The 25,271-nt window shown below is 39.5% G+C and overlaps 2 protein-coding genes across 11 annotated transcripts in view; one reads left to right on the top strand and one right to left on the bottom strand.

The window, feature by feature from the left end:
• LOC134484045 (large ribosomal subunit protein eL21-like) overlaps window positions 1-25,271 on the top strand; it is a 345,020-nt gene that overhangs the window by 12,553 nt on the left and 307,196 nt on the right. The gene's annotated exons all lie outside the window — the stretch shown is intronic.
• The window catches only part of Wnk3 (WNK lysine deficient protein kinase 3), a 143,013-nt gene that overhangs the window by 112,115 nt on the left and 5,627 nt on the right, over window positions 1-25,271 (bottom strand). The window lies entirely within an intron of this gene.

The following is a 25,271-nucleotide window of genomic DNA, read 5'->3' as shown; positions in this document are numbered from 1 at the left end:
TGTTCTCAATTTATATATAAGTGAAAAGGCTTTTTAACTGGACAAAAAGGGGGAAATGTTGTGGTTTGCCCTGAAGTTATCTGTATTTTGATGCTAATTTCACTGCCCCAAGGACAGCTGCCTAGTCACTGTACTCAGGAATCAGGTGACTTCACCAGAACCTTCTCCCCATTGAATTTGTAAAGTACAGGTGAGGGGCAGGTACAGAATAGAAGGAGGCCTGTCATTGGAGGAGAAGGAAGGATGGGCAGGAGAGAGGTTTGAAGGAAGAGGAGGAGACTAGAACATAAAGGAGGAGACAGGAGGAGAGAGAGAGAGAGAGAGAGAGAGAGAGAGAGAGAGAGAGAGAGAGAGAGAGAGAGAGAAGCCGTGGCAGGACAATGGAGGATGACGTAAAGATCTCGCTCTGTGTATTTACAGGTTGTTATCAATGTTCCTAAGGGATGGATGGTACCGGCTTTGTACGTTTAGGTGGGCAATTATATCTTACCAGTTGCATATAAAAAAATGACAACCTACTAAAATGGAAAAAGAAATCTTTGACAATAATACATCATACAGTAGAGTAATACCTAGAATATATAAAGAACTACAAAAAAATACCCCAAAATCTAAATCATCCAATTAATAAATGGGCTAGTGAACAGTTTTCAAAAGAATACAAATGGCAAACATATGAAAAAGAAAGTTTAGTGTCCTCAGTAATCAATGAAATATCAATTAAAACTATATCATCTCATTCCAGTTAGACTGTTATCATCAAGAAATTAAATGCTGGGTTGAGTATGGTGGCACATGCCTTTAATTTCACTACTTGGGAGGAAAAGACAAATGGAACTCTATGAGTTCGAGGCTATCCTGGTCTACATAGCAAGTTTCACGCCAGGCAAGATTACATACTGAGACCAGTTGAAAAAAATAAATTAAAATAAAAATTGCCTCCAGCCGAGTAAGATGCCCAAAGGAAGAAGGTGGCCCTGGCCCCTGCTGTGTTGGCAAGAAACAGGAGGCCAAAAAGGTAGTCACTCCTTTGTTTGAGAAAAGGCCTAAGAACTTCAGCAGGACCTCCAGCCCAAAAGAGATCTCACACACTTCATCCAATGGCTCCGCTATATCAGGCTGCAGTGGCAAAGAGCCATCCTCTATAAGCTGCTCACAGTACCTCCTGCCTAATTAACCAGTTCCCCCAGGCCCTGGCCAGGCAAACAGCAACTCAGCTGCTGAAGCTTGCCCACAAGTACAGGCCAGAGACAAAGCAGGAGAAGAAGCAAAGGCTGCTGGCCTCTGCTGAGAAGAAAGCTGATGGCAAAGGGGATGTCCCAACTAAGAGACCACCTGTCCTCCGAGCAGGGGTCAACATAGTCACCACCTTGGTGGAGAACAAGGCTCACCTGGTGGTGATTGCCCATGATGTAGACCCCAGTGAGCTGGTGGTTTTCCTGCCTGCCCTGTGTCTAAAAATGGGGGTGCCCTACTGCATCATCAAGGGAAAGGTCAGACTAGGGCACCTGGTCCACAGGAAGATGTGCACCACTGTTGCCTTCACACAGGTTAACTTGGAAGACGAGGGTGCTCTGGCTAAGCTGATGGAAGAAGCTATTAGGACCAATTATAATGGCATATATGACGAAATCTGCTGCCACTGGGAGGCAATGTCCTGGGTTCTAAGTCTATGGCTCACATTGCCAAGCTGGAAAAGGAAAAGGCAAAAAAACTCGTCACTAAACTGGGCTAAATGTACCCTAAGTTTTCTGTTCATAAATATAATTACAAAATTAAAAATAAATAAATAAAAATTGTTGGGCAGTGGTGGCACACACATTTAATCCCAGCACAGAGGCAGAGGCAAGCAGATCTCTGTAAGTTCAAAGCTAGCCTGGTCTACAGAAAGAGTTTGAGATAGCCAAGGCTACACAAAGAAACCCTGTCTAGAAAAACAAAACAAAAAATATCATAAAAGAAAAAAAGAAAAGAAAATGCTAGCAAGAATGCAGGTAAAGGGGAACCCTTATACAATATGGATAGGGATGTAAATTTGGCATGTTCTACATATTATCTTGTCAGAATCCTTCATTCGCTTTTGTAAATATTTAATATTTTTTGATTTTGATAATATGAGGTGTGTGCGTGTGTGCATGCACGTGCACTTGCTTGCGCACTTGTTCTATGCCTGTACATAAGCATGTGTTCATGGAAACCTTAAGTTAACATGAAGAGATCAGAGGTCAATGTCACTGCTAATTTATTGGGTTGAGAATGTAGTTCAGAAGGTTCAGTGCTGCTTTAGCATGGCAAAGCCCTGTGTAAAATCCATGGCATTACATAAACCAGGCTTGGAAGCACACATCTATAATCTCAGTACTCTGAAAGTGAAGACAGGAGGAACAAGGTAAATGTCATCTTAGGCTACACAGTGAGTTTGAGGCCAGCCTGGGCTACATGGGTTTCAAAAAATAACAACTACATTATTAAGGCAGTATTTCTAGTATAATAAAACAAACAAACAAAAACAAAATACTATGGTACTGCCATAAGGGAAGACACACACACACACACACACACACACACACACACACACACACACACACACACACCCCACACACACAAAGAAATGAAAATGGTCTAAAAGTAAACCCACATATTGATGGTCCAATAATTTTAGGAAAACTTAACAAGGAGAGAATCTTTGCAACAACTGATGCTAGGGCAATTGACTTTTGTAACCAAAAGATGAAGTTGGGCAACTCAAAAACAAAGTTAAGGAGGACTACACTCATGATTTCCTATGGGGCAGGAGATTATTGCCATCTCTAAACATTATGGAAGTATAAGTCCAATATTTACTCCGTTATTTGATGGATAATTAAGAGTCCAATGAAAACATTCAGAAATTGACCAACAAGAGTGTACTATTAAAAACATCTACGTTTAACACTAGAGCTAAGAATGAAAGTAAGAATTCATAAGGTGGTCTATCAGGTTACATTGCCAAATCAATACAGTTCCAATGCCACTTAATAAGATTGCTATTTCCTGCAAGTTTTTTTTCTCTTTTTATATTTATTTACTTATTCTGTGTGTGTGCCCACTGTGGGGCTTACGTGGAGCTTAGAGACAACTTTCAAGGGTTTGTTCTTTCCTTTTTACCATGTGGCTTCTAAGATCAGACTCAGGTTATCAGATTTGGTAGCAAGCACCTTCAACCAGGAAGCCAAATCAGTGACCTGAGACCTTTTTTCCTTTAACTACTTATTTCGAAATAATTTTAACCTGGGGAAATAAGCTGCAAGAATAAACAAAGAATATAGTACAATCTTCACCCACATTACCCAATTGCTAACATTTTAAGTGCTCATTTAAAGTAAGAACAGTGATACTTAGTCACTTCACCTAACCAAAGGTCATTTATGCAGAAACCTCAAGGCCAAAAATCTAGAAGACAGACTTCTAAGCAGCCAGAAATAGGTAAAGTTATATGATTCTTAACAAAAATCTTCACACTTTTTTTGGAGTGTAACATTTCTTTTAAAAACTGAAATTCTATCTGGAGAGTAGTAGTGCACACCATTAATCCCAGCACTGGGAGACAGAGCTAATTCCAGGACAGCCAGGGCTACAAAAACCCTGTCTGAGAAGGAAAAAAATATGGTAAAGCCAGCACTCCAAGGTGAAGGCAGCAGGAATCAAAAGTTCAAGCCACCTTCAGCTACATGAGACTCTATAAAAACAAGAAAATAAAAAGAGAGAATCCTCAAATTATGCTGGGCATGGTGGCACATGCCATCATGTCCTTGTACAGAAAGATGCTACTAAATAACCTTGAGTACAAGGTCAGCTTAGGATACAGACAAGACCCTGTTTTTTACAACCATTCTAAATGAAATCCCTGGTCCATGCCTTGTAATCCTAGCTAGCCAGAGGCTGAAGCAAAAGGATCAAAACTGTAAGACCAGCCAGGACAATGTAGCAAGCCCCTGTCCTAAAAAATAAAGTTCAAATTGGGTTGTAATTCGGAAATAGAGCAATGGCCTAGCATGTGAGAGGCCCTGGATTCAATCCTCAGTCCTCAGCACAGACCTTGGAAATCTTTTTAATACTCTAAAAAAAAATCAACTTTTTAAATTATATGAGTATTTTGCCTGGTGCCAGTAGAGGTCAGAAGACAGCATCAGATCCCCTGTAAGCAAGTTGTGCATGGTTGAGAGTACCATGTGGGTGCTAGGAACTGAATCCAGGTCCTCTGCAAGAGTAACAAGTGCTCTTACCACTGAGCCAGCTCTCTAGACCCAAAACTTTGAAGCATATTTTTTAAATATTTAGTTTATGTGTATAATTTTTGTCTCCATATGCATGTCTGCATACAATGTGCATGCTTTGTGCCCAGAGGTCAGAAGAAGCATCAGATCCTCTGGAACTGTAGTTACAGATGATTACAAGTTGCTATGTAGCCAAACAAGGTCCCCAACCATTTAGGCATCTCTCCAATCCCTCATACCCTAAAATTTTTATCAGGCTCTAATATATTTTTAAAAGCCCAATTTGCTGATATCAAATACTAGAGACAAAGGGATATTTTATGAAGAAACAATTATATGCCTATACACATATATTTAACAATCATACCCCCCATAATACATGAAATAAAACCTAACAAACTGAAGAAAGGACCAGACATTTCAATAACAAAATATTTGAACAATAGTATCAAACAACCTAACCTAGCTGACATCTGTAAAACATTCTCTTTAAGAAGAGCAAATATGAATTTGTTTCAAGCACAGATGAAGCATCTCTAGAACACATCAGATGCTACGCAATAAAACAAGTTTCAAGAAAATATGTTCTCTTCTACAACAAAACAATTCAATTAGGGGATGTAGCTCAGCTGCTAGAGTGCTTAGCTAGCATGAAGGAAGTCCTGAGTTTGAGCACCAGTAGCACATTAACTGGACAGGGTGATGCATGCCTGTAATCTCGGGACTTGAGACATGGATACAAGATCAGGTGTTCGGGTTATTTCTCTACATAGAGAGTTGAAGGCTACTAGCCTGGACTACATGAGCAGAGGGAAGAAGAAAAAAAGGAAGGAGGCCTACTAAGGAAAATAATTAAATTAGAACTTAGCAACAGAATAGCAATGGAAACAGATCAATGAAAAATTAATGAAAGGCTAAAAGTAAGCCTTAATACTTCTTGTCAGATAATTTTCAACAAAAAACTAAGACTATTCAATGAGTAAACAGCAGTATTTTCAGCAAAGTTATTGGACAACACAAATCAGTATGTGCAAGAGGAAAATTGGATCCCCATCCCACATCAAACACAGAAATTACTTCGGAATGGATCACAGACATAAGATAAGAACTATTGTTTCAAGCTGGAGAGATGGCTCAGCAGTTAGGAACACTGACTGCTCTTCCAGAGGTCCTGAGTTCAATTCCCCGCAACCACATGGTGACTCGTAACCATCTATAATGGGATCTGATGCCCTCTTCTGGTGTGTCTGAAGACAGCTACTGTGTACTTATATATAATAAATAAAATCTTTTTTTTAAAAAGAACTAAAACTATAAAGCTCTTAGAAGAAAACACCAGAATAAATCTTGGTTATCCTGGGCCAGGCAAACTTTCCCAGCTATAACAACCAAATATAGTGTCAACTGAAGAAAAAACTGACGGGAGGCTACAGCAGGCCAACCACTGAGTTGACAATCTAAACTAAATACAGACCTAACTAAACAAAACAAAACTAAATAAAGACCAGTCTGAGTTACACAGTGGTAATGTATCTTAAAAAAGAAACCAGGGGGCTGGAGAGATGGCTCACTAGTTAAAAGCACTAGATACTATTCCATAGGACAAAAGCTCAACTCCCAGCATCCATATGGCAGCTCACTGGAATCTGAAACCCAAGGTCCTGGGAATCTAGTTCCCTCTTTGGCCTCCTCAGACAGCAGGCATGTACATGATACAGACAGACATGCAGATAAAATACCCATAGACATGATTTTTAAAACAACAGAACATGTCTACAAGTCAGTAAGAGAAAGGGGGGAAGAAACTATCTCATAAAAAATGTTAAACCTTTGTACCTCAAAGAATATCATTAAGGAAGTGAGAAGAACAACCCATAAAGTAGAAGAAAATACATGCAAATAAGATGCAACAGATCTCTGTGAGTTTAAGACCAGCCTGGTCTACAGAGTGAGCTTTAGGCCAGTGAGAGGTACTTAATGAGACCCTGCTTTAACATAAAACAAGCAGACAAAGCATACAAAGGCAAACTGATTTTTAAAATGTACAGTTTAGCATGTTCAAGACTCTGAGGTATTAATCATCAGCACTCTACACCCTGAAAATGGGTAAAGGGTTTAACTCTTTTTCTAAAGAACATGCAGCAAAGTCTCTCTTCTACGTAGTTTTACTTTCACAGTTTCAATCACATTCAGGTACCTATAGTCCAAAAGTCATAGAAAAGGCTGGGAGTAAAGCCAGACATGGCAGCACACACCTAACTCCCAGTAATTGGAAGGCTAAGGCAGGAGGACCAAAAGTCTAGTGTGGGCTACATAATGGTACCTCAGAAAAAAAATCCACATACAAACAAAGGGGGCATGGCATGGGTGAGATGGGTGAGATGGGTGAGATGGGTGAGTGGTAAAGGTACCTGCCTGACAATCTGAGTTTAATCCCCAAGACCCACATGGTAGAAGGAGAGAACTGACTCCCAAAAGTTGTCCTCTGGCCTCCACAGTATGTACTAGTGCACACACGTGTAAATAATGTACTAAAAGTTAAAAGAAAAAAATTCGAGGGAAAAGCAAAAATACTACATTTGTATAAATTTATTATAGCATTGTTTTATTTTCTACTGCCATGATAAAGTACCACAACCAAGACAACTTATGTGGAAAAGGGTTTTCTTGGGGTTTATCTTTCCAAAGGTAAGACTCTATTGTGATGAAGCAGAGCAGCGGGAGGCAGCAGACTTTGAGATCACATCTCAAACAGGAAGCAGAGAAAACAAACTAGATATGGAGGAGTCTTCTGAACCCTCAAACTCCACTCCAGTGCCATACTTCCTCCACCAAAGCCATAGCTCTTAATCCTCTACCAAACAGCCACCAACTGGCGATCAAGTATTCAAATGCTCAAGACTTCTGAGGGATAGCTCATTCAGACCACCATATCCAACTCCCTGGACTCCACAGTTTTGTGGAACAAAATGCATTTAGTCCTATTTCAGAAGTCCCCATATTCTTTCACAGTCTCAACACAGTTTAAAGTCCAAAGTTTCTTCTGAGACTCAAGGCAATCCCTTAATTGTAACCCTGTAAAATCAAAAGGCAAATTACATCCTTCCAGCATACAATGGTACAGAATATACATTGCCATTCCAAAAGGGAGCAAAGAAAATATATTAAGAAAATGTTGGACCAAAGCAAACCAAAATCCAGCGGGGCAAATTCCAAATCCTGTAGTTCTGTGTACAATGTCAAAGTGCTTAGATGACCCTACCTTCTAGCTTTATAACTGCAGCACACCTCCCCCACCCTCTTTCAGGCTTCTTAGATTCCCTGCATGCAGCATGCAGCTCTTCTTAGCAGATATCTTGGGACTCTGGCATCTCCAACATCCTAGGGTCTCCGAGGCAATCCAGACTTTACACTCACAGCTTCACAAAATGGCCTCTCTATTCAGGGACAATTCTGTCCCATGCCTGTTCTCAGTGGCTTTCCAAACCCTGCTCTCTGCAAGAGCAGCAAGTACTCTTAACTGCTCAGCCACCTCTCCATCTACTTTTTTATTTTAGCCCCATGCACATCCTTAGGACACAGGGAGAAAGACTACAGCACAATCCCTTTACTCCTGCATCCTTCATGAACCTGAAGCCAAAACCACATAGTCACTTGAGGTGAACCCTGGTGCCCTTCAATCACCTTCCTAGCTGCTTTGACTTGTTCTTTTTCAGGAGCAGAAAATTCCTTAGACCTTTTCTTCTTACAAGGTGGAAGCTTAGCTGCATGGGGTCTTACTCTGAGCGTACCACTGCCTTTTCCCCAATGCACATCAGGACTTGCTTTAGTCACCTTAGCTCTTCCAGCACAAGCGTATGCTGTTCTCTTCAAAGTGTACATTCTGTGTTTATTTCTGCTCCCTTTCACTATAGGTCTCCATAAGAGTGATTACTAATAACCACAACAGGTTAACTTGAAATATCTTCCACCAAAGCAAGTAGTCCATTATGTTTTTGAATATTTGTTGATTTTTATGAGTATGAATGTTTTGCCTACATATATGTATGAACACTACATGTGTACCTAGAGACTACAAAGACCAGAAGAGTGTTCTGGATCCCCTTCAACTGGAGTTATGGAAAGCCAATAAGCTGCCATGTGGGTGTTAGGAACTGAACCGAAGTCTCTGCAAGAGACACAACAAGAATGATCTCTATACCAGTTCCTATTACTGTTCCCCTTTGAAACTTTTTGAGCTGGGCCTCTGAGGTCAGCATAGCTCTCAGCACTACTGGCTTCCAAGGCCCTACTAGGATTGAGCATTAAGCTCTACTTATAGCATTCAACCAATTTTCTAGTCCAAAGGTCCAAAGTCTTCCACATTCCTCAGAAACAAACAAACAAAAGCTACATGGTTAAGTCTATCACATCAATAGTACAGTCTCTGGCACCAACTTCTGTCTTAGATTTTTTTTTCTATTGCTGTGATAAAAGATCACAACCAAGGCAACTTTAAAAAAAGAAAGCATTTATTTTGGGCTTACTGTTCCAGGGGCATAAGATTCCATCAAGGCGAGGCAGCATGGTAGCAAGTAGCAGGCATGTTGGCTGGAGCAGCAGCTGAGGGCTTATATCTCAAACAGGAAGCATAGTGAACAAACTCGAAATAGTGCAAGGCTCCTGAACCCCCAAGCCCACCCCAAAGGCCTCCTAATTGTCCCCAAATAGTCACCAACTGGTCCAAGTATTCAAATGTCTAAGACTTATAAGGGATGTCTCATTTGAACAACCATAAGCATATTTTTATAGTAATAGTAGTAACTTAGATATGAAGATGTTCATCTATAATGTCAGTGCCTGAGAAGCTTAGATAGAAGGACTGTGAAGTTATGGGTAACATAGACCCTAACTCAAAACAAACATAAACAACCAAAAAGTAGTGGTAATATTTCACCCTCATAAAACCGTCACGGAATTCAAATCACAACTTAGGTCTTCAACAATCCAGGTATTTTCCCTTACAACTAAAAGTTCAGTGAGTTTTGTGGAGTTCTTTACTTCCAATTTTACATAGATTCTGCGGATCAAACTCAAGCCACCAGGCTTGTATAGCAAGCACCCTTCTCCATTGGTCCATCTTGCCAGAGGCAGACAGCTTTAAATATAATGGTACAATTGAATTAAAGCATTTTGTTATAATTGTTCTATCTTACTATTGGTCTGCCTTACCACTTAAACTTTATCCTATGTATATGTACATAGGAAAACGTACACTTTTATAGGATTCAGTACTATGGTTTTAGCCATGTACTAGGAACTTAGGTCCTGTACAGATAAGAGATTACTGCCTAATAAACACAACACTACTCATTTGGGACGTGCAAATCAAACTAAAATGAAATACTACTCATACCCAAGAGGATAGCTGCAATAAGAAAAAACTGTAACTGGCATTAACAAAGATGTAGCGAAAACAGATCTCTCATTCATTGCTGAAAGAAATGTAAAATGGTGCAGCTAAACATGAAACATTGTGTGGTTGTTCTCCAAAAAGTTAAACAGAGTTACCAAAACTTGTCTGCAAAACTGGGAAATCCCTGGGTTTGATACCCAATACATATAAAACCAGGCATAGTAGACCAAAAAAAAAAAAAAGGCTCATTTGACAAACCTGAATTAAATCCCTGGGACTTACATAGAGCAAGTAGAGAATCAACTCCTGCAACTTATCTTCTGACCTCTGCATGAGTTCTATGGCCCAAGTACACATGTGCACACACACACAATAAATAGATACATACATAACTAAATAAATGTTTAGCACTTTAAAAAGACTGATCTGGAGAGATGGCTCAGTGGTTAAGAAAATTGGCTGCTTTTCCAGAGGCCCAATGGTCCCTTCTGGCCTCCACTGGCACCAGACACACACGTGTTGCACAGACATACATGCTGTTAAAAACACCCATATACATAAGATAGTTTTAAATTTTTAATTAAATTTTATATATATATATATGTGTGTGTGTGTGTGTGTGTGTGTGTGTGTGTGTGTGTACATATGTAAAAAAGACATAGCAGCATAGAGATGTAATCTCATCCAAGATCAGAGTCTAAGGTCATATTCTACCACATAGCAAACTAAGACCAATATAGACTCTGTCTGAAAAGAAAGAAGGCAATAATTCAATGGGTAAAGGCACTTCATACTCAAGCTTAGAAACCTGAGTTCAATTCCTGGAAACCACATAAAGATAGAATAGACTCCAGACTCCACAAAGTTGTCCTCTGACCTCCTCACAATACAACAGAATGTCATGCATGCTTAAAAAAGTAAGACTTGACAACATACACTAAGTGAAATCAGTCAGAGGAAAATGCCACATACTTTGCAATTTTGTTTATGTGAATTGTCCAGAAACGAAAATCTTTAGGGACAGAAAATAATTAGTGGTTAACTAGCACTAGAGCAATAAGATAAATGACCATGTATGATCTTTGGAGGCAATGGTATGTATACTTTAGTCAGGCTTCAACTTGCTGTGATAAAATACTTCACAACTTAAGGGGAAAAGACTTATTGTGGCTCAGTTAGAAGCTTTAGTCTGTCATGTCAGAAGACCATGGCACAGTTCAAATCACAGCAGCTAAAAATCACATACTTTAGTCCCAGCACACAGCAGGCTGAAGCAAGAGGATCTCTGTGAGTCTGACACCAGCCTGAAGCACAAAGTTAGTTTCAGAACATGGAAGGTTAGACAGTGAGAATCTGTATCAAAAAGGAAAAAAAAGTAAAGACAATGCTTATGCTGTAAGGTTCCCCCCCCATGTAGGCCCCCAGCATATGTGACAAGATTGTCTACTAAGTTAATCCTCTCTGGAAATGAATACCCTCAATGTGCTTCACTGATCTTGGAGGTGCTTTTCAATCCAATCAGGTTGATGATCAAAATTTACTCTCACCTAGTAACTATTTAAAACTAGATTGCAGAGCTAAAGGAACAGATAGCTCAGAGGTAGAATATATGTTTAGGACCAGCCAAAGCTTGGTGTTCAGTATCATGAAAAAAATCAGTTTTTAATGTTTAGATAAAAATGAGCCCAGTGTTGTAGAACTGCTTCTTGTAATCCTAGCACTGAGAGACTAAGGCAGGAAGATCTCAAATTCAAGGCCAACCTGGGAAAAATAAAACAGCTAGTCTCAAAAAACAAAAGGAGATCTGGTCCAGGATACAGGCCTGTAATAGCAGTCACTTGGTAGGCTCAAGAATGAAGAGCACAAACCCTAACTCTTCCAAAGTGGGTTCAAGTCCACCCTGGAAACTTAACAAAATCCTGTCTCAAAACAAAATAGAGATGGAGAAGTGGCTCAGTGATAGTATGTGAGGTCTTTTTTTTTAGCCCCTATTATGACAAAAAAAAGCAATCGTAGTAAAACTGGATTGTAATTAAGCCTATAAAAAACCTTATAAACTCACTAAAATAATGAACTACGACATTTGTAATGGGAACCTTTTCCCTCTTTCAGATGGAATCGTACTATCTTGCTGGGCCTAGGCTCAAATATCTGAACGAGGTTGAACTCTGATTTCTCTAAGCCTGACTTTCCAATGGTGAATGTTTTGTGCAAATTTTACCTTAAACTGAGTATGCTAGGGGCACACCTGTGATCCCAGCACTTGTAACACAGAGGTAGGAGACGCTAGAGTCTGAGAGCAGCCTAATACACATAGTATGTTCCAGGATAGACAGGGCCTCATAGTAAGTCCCTTTCTCAAAAGAAAGAGAGGGGAAAGGATGGGGGGAAGAAGGAGGGAAGGGAAAGGAAAAGAGGAAGAGAAGGAGGGAAGGAGGGATATTCTCTCTATTTACATTTCAAATGTTATTCCCTTTCCCAGTTTCCCCTCCAGAAACCCCTTATCCCATCCTCCCTTCCTCCTGCTTCTTTGCAGGTGTTCCCCCACCCACCCACTCACCCACCCACTCCCTCTCACCCACTCACCCACTCCCTCCCACTCCCTGCCGGGACATTCCCCTAAACTGGGGCATAGAGCCTTCACAGGACCAAGGGCCTCTCCTCCCACTGATGCCTGACAAGGCTGTCCTCTGCTACATATGCAGCTGGAGTCATGGGTCAATCCCTGTGTACTGTTTGGTGGTTTAGTCCCTAGGAGTTCTGGGAGATCTGGTTGGTTGATATTGTTGTTCTTCCTATGGGGTTGCAAGCCCCTTCAGTTACTTCAGTCCTTTCTCTCCATTGGGGACCCTGTTCTCAGTCCAATGGTTGGCTGCAAGCATCCGCGTCTGTATTTATCAGGCTCTGGCAGAGCCTCTCGAGAGACAGCTATAGTAGGTTCCTGTCAGCATGCACTTCTTGGCATCTGAAATAGTATCTAGGTTTGGTGACTGTATATGGGATGGATCCCCCAGTGGGGTAGTCTCTGGATGGCTTTTCCTTCACTGTCTGCTCCACACTTTGTCTCCATATTTCCTCCTGTATTTTTGTTCCCCCTTCTAAGAAGGACTGAAGCGTCCACACTTTGGTCTTTCTTCTTCTTGAGCTTCATGTGGTCTGTAAACTGTATCTTGGATTTTCCGAGTTTTTGGGCTATGCACTTATCAATGAGTGTATACCATGTGTGTTCTTTTGTGATTGGGTTACCTCACTCAGGATGATATTTTGTAGTTCCATCCATTTGCCTCTCACTCCCATCTTTGTGGGATTTTCCTTCTATGTCTGTCTATAATAAAGTATCCCTTTATTTTAAAAAGTTCTTGTTTTATAAGTGATTCTCAGCCTATGGATCAAGACCCATTTGAGAGGGTCAAACAACAAGAGAACCTACATTAAAGGGTCGCAGCATTAGGAAGGTTAAGAATCACTGAGAGGGAAAAGCCCCAACAATAACAAGTAATAACTATAGTTTAAGGACAAATAATGAATAAGAAAAATGAGTTCTAGGACAAGGGTATAGCTGTGTGGTGATCCACTTTCCTAACATACAGAAGACTCTGGATCTGGTCCCCAATAACACAAAATACTCCTCCTCTTCCTCTTCTTCCTCCTCTTTTTCCTCCTGCTCCTGCTAACAATAAATCTTTATAAGCCAGGCAAAGAACGTCACTAAGCATCCATTTTCTGATCTCTTCCTCATGGATCCAATAGCAGTTCCTTTTCTTTTTTCACTTGTTTTCCTCACCAATCCAATAGCTGCTGCTGTTGCTCCTCCACTTCCTCCTCACTTATTCATTACTGAGGACTGAACTTAGGATCCTATATGTGCTATGTAAGCACTTTAGCGAAGACCTAAATGGCTGTGCTTTCTTTTTATTTTCAAGACAGGATCTCAAGTCAGTTGCCCATGCTTGTCTCCAACCCATTGTGTAGCACACAGATTGTCCCTCAATTTCCCAGGGAGCTGAAGTTATAGGCCTGTTGTCTTAGTTGGGGTTTTACTGCTGTAAACAGACACCATGACCAAGGCAACTCTTATAAGGACATTTAATTGGAGCTGCCTTACAGGTTCAGAGGTTCAGTTCAGTATCATCAAGGCAGGAGCATGGCAGCATCCAGGCAGACATGGTACAGGAGGAGCTGAGAGTTCTACATCTTCATCTGAAGGCTGCTAGCAGAATACTGGCTTTCAGGCAGCTAGGACTAGGGTATTCACACCTACTCCATGGCCACATCTACTCCAACAAGACCACACCTCCCAATAGTGCCACTCCCTGGGCCAAGCATATACAAACCATCACATTCCACTCTCTGGCCCCCATAGGTTTATTCAAACAAATGTCTTTCTCCTGGGCTGGTTCCACTCCCTATTAGCAGCTTTCCTCAGCAGATATCCTATGGCTCTGGCATCTCAAACATCTTTGGGTCTCCAAGGCAACTTCAATGTTACAGCTTCTTGTATCAATGTTTGGGATCCACACATGATTTTCTGGGCTCTTCCAAAGGGATGGCATCTCTTCTACAGCTCTGCCCTTGGTAGCACTCTTAAGCTCAGGTTGATCCATTCCACTGCTACTGCTAATCAAGGTGGTCATCCTGTGGTACTGTCATCTGCAATACACTGGGGTCTTCTGCTGCAACTAGGCTTCACCTATAGCCTCTCAGGCTCTCCTTATGGTACCAAGCCTCAATTCCTTTGCATGACCCCTTCTCTGTCCTGGGCTGTCTGTCAACTGCAACTAAGGTTTCACCTTTGGCCTTCCATGATCTCTCACAGTGCCAAGCCTCAGCAGCTGCTCTTCATGACACCTTCAAACCAGTACCACTTGGGTGACACTCTTACACATTACCAAGTACAGCTGCAGCAGGAGGTACAAACTTGGCTATCTCTGGAACACAGATTCTTTGTGCTCTTAGAAAACACTTCCCAGAAGATTTCAACTCAGTGATGCTGGTCTCTTACTAATTACCACTTATTTCTTAGCTCCAGCTAACCAGCATCAATTGTCCCAGTAGTCTCCCTCTCCTCTTGATGATAAAGTCATTGACACATGGTTGAAGCTGCCGAGTTCTGCTGCTTGCAGGACCTGGAACATGGCCCCCTTGTTACATTATCACTAGCTTCCTCTTTTCCAACTCCTTCACTACCTAAGCTTGGCTGTCCTGGATCTTGCTCTGTAGATTGACCTTGAACTTAGAGATCTGCATGCCAGGCAGGCATGGTGCAGGAGGAGCTGAGAGTTCTACATCTTCATCTGAAGGCTTCTAGCAGAACACTAACTTCCAGGCAGCTAGGATGAGGGTCTTAAAGCCCACACCCAGTGACACACCTACCCCAACAGGGCTACACCTTATAATAGAGCTACCCCCTGGGCCAAGCATATACAAACCATAGCACCTATACAACTAGGCCTAGCTTCTAATACCTTCTAGATCATAAAGCAAAACAGAGGCAGGGTTTGGAGTAAGAGAAACCTGGAATCAAGTCCCTTTCAGCAAATAACTTAACCACACTCATTTTTTTAAATTTTCATTAGTGAATCTCACAGGACTAATATGAAAATGTGTATAAAGTACTTAGCACAGTGCCTGGCACAATACAACAATCAATAGATAAAAGCTTTTATTTTCCACTTCTTAATATCCCCTAGGGCAGCATTGTATTAAAGCACTATTCAAGGCCACTGAGGTGGCTTTTCAGTAAAGGTGCCTGCTGCCAAGTCTGAAAACCTGAGTTCAATCCCCAGAGCCTAGGGAAGAAACAACTGACTGATGTAAACTGTCCTCTGTCCTCATGATCATTTCATACCTATTCCCACATACAAATAGATAAGCAAATAAATGTTAATAAATCATTAATAAAAATAAAGTACTATTCAATAATAAAACATTAAATGGTTTTTCAAGGAGACTCAATTCAGGAAGGCAAAAACATGTATTCTTAAAAGACTTTCCAGTAATAAACCATGTTGGCATTGCTGAAAAGATATGGTGCAGTGAACAAGCAAAATAGAAATGGGACACAGCAAAAGTTTACAAAAAAAAATCAGACTTCAAATCTGGAGTTTCCTCAGGCCTGGAAACACCTATTAAGTTCATGTCTATATAGCATAGCCTAAATGTAACCATTTTCAGAAGGAAAATGGTAACACTGCAATCTAAACCTAGGAATGTATCTAAAAGGCAACTACAAAACACTTCTATAGAGACCTAAATTATAGACAGAGATTCACAAATTTGCATCCGAAGTGCTAGATTTAAAAGTTCAAAATAACTTTACTTGGTAGTGTACCTTAGTTCTATGCAGGGAAAAAGTCCAACCTGGATCTGGTACATTTTTGCACACCAGTAATCCCAAATACTGGGGAGACTAAGAAAGAAAGATTACTTAAGCACCGGAGTTAAGAAATAAATTTATATGACTCTTACCTCAAAATACTTTATCAACCAATGGATCAAAGGATTTCTTTAACCTTTATAGTAACTGAAAGAAGGAATATTTAAACAGTAAAAATGGTCCATTAACAATATTTTATCTGTGTTTTCTGATGATCTTAGAAGACCTGAAAAGGTTGTAACCCACTGTGAGAACCACTGGTCTAAACCTTTACAGGAGTCCTTGAATAACAAAGATAATATCTATTTGCTTCACTCAGCTAACACATTTTTCTTTTTAAAAATATCCTGATTAATGAAACTGCTAATTTACCTACAAAAAAACTATTTTATGTCTTTCTCATACATCTATTTTCATAAGCACCAAGTACCAGTCAGAGAAAAACAACAAAACTCAGTCCTTGTTCTCAAACTTGTAATATAATATATTATAATTAGTAGCAGTATTTACCACCTTTTAATTTCTATTAGCTTTTGCTTTTATCATGTGTGAACTATCTGTTAGGTATGGGGGGTTTTGTTTGTTTTCATTTCTGAAAGTGTATTGCTATGTAGTCCTGGCTAGCCTAGTACTTACTATATAATACAGTCTGCCTTTAAACTCGGCAATCCTATCTCGGCCTCTTAAGAAGTGCTAGCTTTTTATTTATTTACAAAAAATTTTTTTAAATGAATAAAAAAATTCCATAAAAAAGAAGGAAAGCAAACTGAGCAGGCCAGTGAGCAGCACTCCTCCATGGCCTCTGCATCAGTTCCTGCCTCCAGGTTCCTGACTTGGGTTGCTGCCCTGACTTTCCTGGATGATGCACTGCAAACCATATGAGGAAATAAACCCTTTCCACCCCACCCCCAAAAGAAATGTGGGCTTTACAGTCATGTGCCACAATGCTTGACACCATATTTCTTCATTTGTGTTTCAATGCTGGGAATGTATTCTAGGGCTTCAGATCATGGACACAAGCTAGGCAAGAGTCCTACCACTGAGTTTGTTAGAAAATATGTTTAACTTTACACCCGAAAATGTATAGAATACAGTAATATTTTTTTGTTTTGTTTATATTACTAGAGCCTGTTAGATAAGTGTTCTACCACTGAGTTCTGGCTCTCATTAAGTTGCCTAGGATAGCCTTAAATTTAGTCCATAGTCCATTCTCTACCTTGAATTTGCAATCCTCCCTCAGCCTCCTGACTAGCTGGGATTATAAGACTGTAGTATCTGGCCCAGTTTACACTAAATTTGTTTTTATTTTGACGCAAAGCCTCATTATATTACTGAAGCTGGCACAAAATTCTGGATTCAAGCCATCCTTTTGCCCTAGTCTCCCAAGAGCTCGGACTACAGGTAAATAACACCATGCTCAAGTCACTAAGCTTTTTTCTTCTTTTCTTGTTTTGGAGTTTTGAGACAAATATGCCTATGTACACCAGGCTTTGAACTCTGAATGCTGGGATTTATTTTTTTTAATATTCATGACTTAAGTACTTTTTTCTTTTCAGCACATAGAAGGCTTTTACTCTGTAGCATTCAAATTGTTTTGCTAGTATAAACATTTCATTACATGTATATATATATATATACACGCATACACACACACTTGTAGCAGACATACATATATGTATATACATTTTCAACTTTCGTTGAAATATACTAATATATAAAAATGAATGTATATGTTTATCCAATGTTGCAAAATTGCTTTTCATTACCATTATATCAATTTAAACTTCCATATACAATATGTATCTTTTGCCTTACAGTCCTAACAATGAAAAGGTCTTATCAAGTATTTTGATTTTTAATACTCAAATGGGATTTTAAAGAGCCTTAGTTTGTTTTCATTTTATGAACTACAGAGGATCAAACCCAGAGCCTTGCACATTATCAAATACTCACCAAGCTACAGCTTCAGCCCTCAGTATGTTTTCAGTTAACATTTAACTTATAACTGAGGTTAAGCCATCTTCCATAAAAATAATGATTAACAAGCCAAGAATAAGCCAGATCTAGGGCTGCAGGTCAACTGATGGAGTGCTTGCCTAGCAGACAGAAAGCCCTAGGTTTGATCCATAGCATCTCATAAACCAGGCACGGGACCTACAACTGTAATCTCAATATTCAGAAGGTACAGGCAGAAAAAAACTAAAAGGAGATAAAAGCAAAATTTACAGACTAGACTACATTATTAGAAGAGCCAGCAGATCTACTAAAAATAAGAGGAAACAAGGAACACAATAGAAATGCCAAGGTCAAAATGAATATATTTTGTATACTCTGATGTATACATCAGTAATAATCATTAAAAAAATATAATTCAAGGGGCTAGAGGAGGTGGCTTACCTACATAGTGGTTTACAACTATCTGTAAACCCAGTTCCAGAGAATCTAATGACCTCTTCTGTCCTCTGCTGCTACCAAGCATACACATGCTACATAGATGTGCATGCAAGTGAAATACCCACACACATAGAAATAATTTTAAAAAGAAAACATAATTTAAAAACAACTAGCTGGAACTGGGTATGGTGGTGCATACCTGTAATCTCAACATTCAGCAGGCTGAGTCAGACAAGACGGTAATGTGTTCAAGCCCAGCTTAGGTTACATTGTAAGACTCAATCTCAATCCTGCCTCCCCACAAACAAACAAAAACACCCATCATGCTCACAAGAGCAGCAAAGCTATAAAATACTCACTGAAGAATATACTCAAGGGCTGGAGAGATAGCTTCATGGTTAAAAGCCCTTGCTGCTCTTCCAGAGAACCAAAGTTTGGTTCCCAGCAACCATGTCAGGTGGCTCTCAACTGCTGGTAACACTAGCTACAAGGGATCCTAACACCTCCTTCTGACCTTTGAGGTTACCTGAAAATATATGGTATATACTCACACAGAAATGCACATAGACACATAAATAAAAATAAATCTTGAAAACAATGTTTTATGACACAGGGTCTTGTTATTCAACCCAGTCTGTCCTTGAACTCACAGAGTCCTCAAGTGCCAGGATTATAGGAATGTACCACCACACATGCTAATATAACCCCCTTCCCTACTACCAATTTATCAAAAAGTTAGTGTGAAACCAATCAAAACCCCAAAGAAATGGGTTGATTCTCACAGATAGCACACAAGGAAAACTAAAAATCTATTGAAGCAGAGGGCATGTTAGCTCATTCCTGGAATGCCAACACCTGGGGAGGCTAAGGCCATGAGAGTTCCTGGCCACCTTGGGCTACATACAGTAAGGCAGCATCAAAATTCCCTCACCCCGAAAATCCTGAAATAAGACAATGAAAACTTTTCTTTATCAAATATTACATACAATATAGCTATAATTACATAAACAATATGGTTTCAGCACAGAAACAGACATACATTTAAAAAAACTAAGAAATCAGCCCACTTGGGAATATACTCACTCCACTGTAAAAATTTCAAATTTGTGGAGAACAGATAGTATAATAAATTGTGTCAGGATAAATGGCTATCTACTGGGGGAGGAGAGTTAAATATTTATCTAAGATCAGGCACAAAAGTAAATTTAATGTAAATTATAGAGCTAAATATAAAAGCAGAGCCACATCAATCACTAGAAGAAACTTTGGCATAACAGGAAGAAAAGATTTCTTAAAAACCTAAAGAAAGCCTTACTTTTTGTTATTTTTGTTTGTTTGTTTGTGACAGGGTCTCTCTATTATATAGTTCTGGCTGGCCTCATCCAGAGTGCTGGGATTAAAGGTATGAGACAGAAGAAGATGAAGCTCTAAGTTTGAGGTCAGCTCAGTCTACAGAGTTTTAGGCCAGCTAAAGTTACACATTGAAATCCTGCCTCAAAAAAAAAAAAAAAGAGGAGGAGGAGGAAAGAAAGAAATGAGGGAAAGAAAAGAAAAACAGATGAAGAAATACATAACAGTAAGGTACATATCCAAATTATTTTCTCAGTTACAATTTATTGAGAATGTTTTAGAAACTCACCATGTGTTTCTAAATCCTCTTACACATTTTTCCATTCAATCATCACAAGAATCCTAAGTAAAACTGTTATTATTCTCTTACAATTTTAAAAAAAGAGGCTCAAAAAATTATGTGACATGTGGTGAACATGGCCCATGCTTGCAATCCCAGCATTGGCCTGCCTGGGCTGACTATAATGAGATCTGTCAGAAAAAAATATGGCTGCTCCAGCTACTCTGACAGCTGACACAAGAGGATCCTTTGAGTACCAGACTGAGGGCTGACCTGGGCCCTAGTCTCTTTTATTAAAAAGATGGCTGAGGGAAAGGTTGGGCTAGGGAGAAGACCCAGTGGCTAAGAGTACACAAATACTTCTCTTATAAAGGATCTAACTTTGGTTCCTAAGGCCCACAACTGCCTGTATCTCCAGATGGGGGATCTGATGCCATTGGTCTCTTATACCTGCATTCACATACTAATACACACACACACACACACACACACAGAGAGAGAGAGAGAGAGAGAGAGAGAGAGAGAGAGAGAGAGAGAGAGAGAGAGAGAGAGAGAAATTAAAAAAATAAAATCCTTCTTTAAAAATAGATCACGAGGAATGTAATTCAGAATGTTTACTGAGCCCTGGGTTGGATCATCAGCACCTCATAAAGTCCAATGTGGTAATACGCAACTCAGGAAGTCAAAGACCAGAGGATCAGAAGTTCAAAATTTTAGCTGGCTACATAGCAAATTTGAGGTCAGCCTGGGCTACATGAGATTATTTCAAAGGGCCAAAAGATTTAAAAGTAAACATAAATCAAGTAAATTGAACTAAAATGGCACAGTTAGAAGGGGGAGAAGCCAGGAGGTAGGAGAAAGGGACAGTTCAATGAAAGAGAACTTACTTAGAATGTGCCAGATCCTGAGTTCTATCTCTAGCTCCACAAAAAAAAAAAAAAGCCAGAGTTACTCCTAATAAGAGGCCCCTTGTAATACACATTCATATAACTCAATGTTGTGCATATATATACATTTCAATATATATTTCAAAAAACCATATCACATCCTTTGAAATAAGGTCTGTGCGAGGGATTGGTTGCATGTATATTAGTGAAGAAGTCAACTGAAAGCTGGGCATGTTGGCATCACTCCTACAATCCCAGCACAATAGGATGTTAAGGATTACAACTTTTAGGCTTCGGGGCTATATTAAACTTAAAAAATACCCTCAGTGAAAATAGACTTAACCCATAATTATCTATCATTTAACCAAAAACTGGCATTACATATATCTAAAAAAGCAATTATATCTGCTATATAGTTTATAATTGTTAAGATTGGGAATCTATCCAAATAATTTGAGAGAACTTCTTTGATTCTTTTTGTTGCTGTTTGTTTTGAGTATTTGTCTGGCTGGTTGATTGGTTGATTGGTTTCAGGTAAGATCTTGCTATTTAAGCCCAGACTAGCCTAAAACTCTCCATGTGACTCAGGCTACCCTGGGACACAAACTAGATCTCCCTATCTCTGCTTCCACAGTGCAAGAATTAAAGATGTGCTCCATCATACCCAACTGTTTTTCTCTAGTTTTAAAGGAATATTTCACTGAACACAAAGTGGACCAGACTGGTCTTGACATTGCAGCACTCCTGCCTCACTTTCCAGAGTGTTAGGACTACCAAAATGTACCACTGTATACAACACATAATAGTAGTTCAAAATAACACTGGAGAAATGGCACAATGAGTAAAATACTTACTTTACAAGTATCAGGACCTGAATTTAGATTCCCCAGCTTCCATATAAAAGCTGGGCATGGTGCTTATCTGTATTCCCAACAACAGAAGTCAGAGACAGGTAGATCCCAAGTGCTCACTGGTCAGCTAGTCTAGCAATTTGGTCAGTTTCGTGTACAGCAAGACATCCTGTCTCAAAAACTTAGATGGGGCATTATAGAGGAAGACATCTGCTGTTAACATCTAACTTCCAGACACAGTGGCATGAGTGAACACATCTGCACACACATTAGTATCCCACACAGAAATATAATAAATGAATAAGTAGGCAAAAAAGCATCCCTACAGTTTCAACATAAGAAATCCTTTTAGCTATGAAAGCCTAATAATGACCTGAGTTCAAATCCTAGAAATCTATGTAAAGGAAGGAACAAATTTCATAAAGTTGTCCTCCAACTGAAATACACACAAATAAAGATGATGATGACGATAAATTTTTAAATATAAAAATCTTTATGACTCGTACAGAGCTTTAGCATTCACAGACACCAAGCACAATCTTCACACATGTAAAGTTTAAAAACTTTCAAGAAATTCACATGTAAAAGAAGGGAGGAGGTGGACATAAAATCTCACCACTAGCTTAGAATCTATTGGCATTTGATAGCTGTTAGGATAGAAAGTGTCGGCCTTTGTTTTTAATAGTGTGACGCCTGGTAAGCTGACCACACTCCAGGCAGAAATAGGGCAACACAGAATGAACTCCAGTGGGCAAACAAAGAAAACTCTGGATGGGGAAGAGAGGTGATAGTGGATATGAGGAGTGGGGAGGGGATACAAAGAGGTCAAAGAATTTCATGCAAGAATTATAAAATTATCATTTTTAAAAAGCTCAGCTTTTTAAGAGTTAAGAGTGCTAACTGCTCTTACAGAGGGCCAGGGTTTGGTTCCCAGCATCCATATAGCAGCTCACAATTCGAGGGGAACAAATACCCTCTCTGGCCTCCACAGGCACCAAGTATACATGGAGTACACATTTATACATGCAAGAAAAAATCATACAAATAAAATGTATAAGTCTTTTTAAAAAAAAACTGTTCAAGGGGGCTAGAGAGATGGCTCAGGAGTTAAATGAGTACCCACTGCTCTTCCAGAGGTACTGGGTTCAATTCCCAGCAACCACATGACAGCTCAAAACTATCTGTAACTCCAGGTCCAGAGGATGTGACACCCTCACACAGAATTTGTGCAGGCAAAACACCAATGTACATAAAATTAAAAATAAATTTAAAAAAACTATTCAAGATAATCCTTGGTTATACAATTTTGAGGGCAGCCTGTGGGGTGGGGGTAGGGAATTGAATGAATGAAAGAGCAAATGGCATTAGCATTAAAAGAAAAGCTATACAACTGGACTTCATGATGCTTCAAGACTTTAGTGCCACAAAACACACCACCAAGCGAGCAGGCAGGCTGAGCCAAGGGGATCAAATATTCAAAACCTGCTGTGGGATATACAGCAAGAGTCTCAAAAAATAAAATAAAACAACCTTCAATCAACCAAAGTACAAAGACTGTGCTGTAATGTAAATCAGTGGCAGACTATCTAGCATATAGGAGACCTTGTACCATTAAAAAAAACACTCATAGACTAGAAGGATATCGGCTATCAGGGTCTAGTATCTAGAACACAGTTTTTAAAATCTTATAACTCAGTAAAAAAGAGCCAAATTTTAAAATGACTGAAGGTCTTTTAAGATCTAGAACTCTCTCTATGTAGACCAGGCTGGTCTTAAACTCACAGTGAACCACCTTTCTCTACCTTCTCATTGCCTGTCTCAATGGCTTTGCTGGGATTAAAGGCCTGTGCCACCAACCCACACAAGACATTACCACCATACGTTAAAATAAAGCTCTATAAACCATCAAAAACCCCTCCTAGAATTCACTTAAAAAGACAAGCAAATTTAAAAATGAACAAAGCCTTAGCTAGACAATTCAAAATATTTGTTCAAAGGAGAAATATAAATAGACAAAGCAAAAGACGCTCCACATCATTAGCCATTAGGGAAATGCAATCAAAACTACAATGCTACCACTTCACAGCCACTATAAGGCCATTACAAAAAGAACAGCATGTTTTGGGAGGAGGTACAGAAATTGGAATCCATATATATTGGGTACAATAATGTATAATGATGATGTGTAATAGTAGCACCTTTGTAGAAAACAGTTGGTATGTGATCTAGTAATTTCTTTTCTGGTTACATACCCAAAGTAAGTTAAAATGGGTGTTCAAACAAAATCTTACAAATGAATATTTATAGTAGCACCACCCACAAAAGTTTAAAGGTGGGAACATTCCAGATATTCATGAACTTATACAATAGTATATTACTCAACCATAAAACGGAATGAGACATGCATGGAGGGTGAATGTCAAAAACATATTAAGTAAAAGAAGCTGGGCATAAAGGCTTTTGAGAGCCTGAATGTGGATCCCCAAAACGTAGGTAAAGCCAGATGATGTAATTCCAATATTCCTACAGCAAGTTGGGAAGTGGAGACAGGAGAACTCACAGATGAAATGCCCTGTCTCAAACAAGATCAAAGGCAAAGTTGCCTTAGGTTGTCTTATGACTTCTATATGTATGGCATCCATGCTCACACAAAAATACATGCACATACACAGAGCACACGGGGGGGGGTGCTCATGCAAAGATTTGCAAGAGAAAAGTCTAACATCAGAGGTATTATGATTAGATACTGAGCAAAGCCATTGAGACTGGCAAATAAGAGCCACTGGGTGGTAGAGGGAGGAGAATAGGAAGCAAGCACTTAATGATAAGTACAGAGTTTCCTTTCGAGGTGATGAAAACATTTTGGAATTAGAAACTTGCCCCAAATAGAGTAAAGTTACTTAATGTCAAAGATATATACTTTAAAAATGGTTTAAAGCCAGGATTAGTGGCTCAGGCCTATAATCCCAGCAATTTGGGAGACCATGGTAGGAGGATCACAAATTCAAGGTCTGCCTAGGCCACAAAGTGAGTTCAAAGGGCAGCCTGAGCAATTTATTGAGACCACCTCTCAAAAAGAAAGGAGAGCTGAGGATATTGGTCAATGGCAGACTGCTTTCTGGGCATCTGTAGAATTGATGGGTTCAATCGCAAGTACCACACAAAATAAAATTATTAAAATCATAAATTTGTTACTGAGTTTTATCACAGTTTCAAAGAACCCATGCTAAAACACGGCAAAGATATATTTCATTTCTTCTAAGACTTTTTAAAGGAGATGAAATGGAGATGTATATGTTTCCCTACATAGAATGTTTAAGTAGCAGGCAGGAGTCCCGGATTCAATCCTAAACACATTTTCTCTTAAAAAGTGAGAGGGAAGGGCTGGAGATATGGCTCAATGGTTAAGAGCACTGGCTGCTCCTCCAGAGGTCCTGAGTTCAATTCCCAGCAACCACATGGTGGCTCACAACCATCTGTAA

The sequence above is a fragment of the Rattus norvegicus genome, chromosome X, assembly GCF_036323735.1.
Source record: "Rattus norvegicus strain BN/NHsdMcwi chromosome X, GRCr8, whole genome shotgun sequence".
Lineage (NCBI taxonomy): Eukaryota > Metazoa > Chordata > Mammalia > Rodentia > Muridae > Rattus > Rattus norvegicus.
The sequence above is the reverse complement of the archived record's forward strand: the minus strand, read 5'-3'. Positions and strand labels throughout refer to the sequence as shown.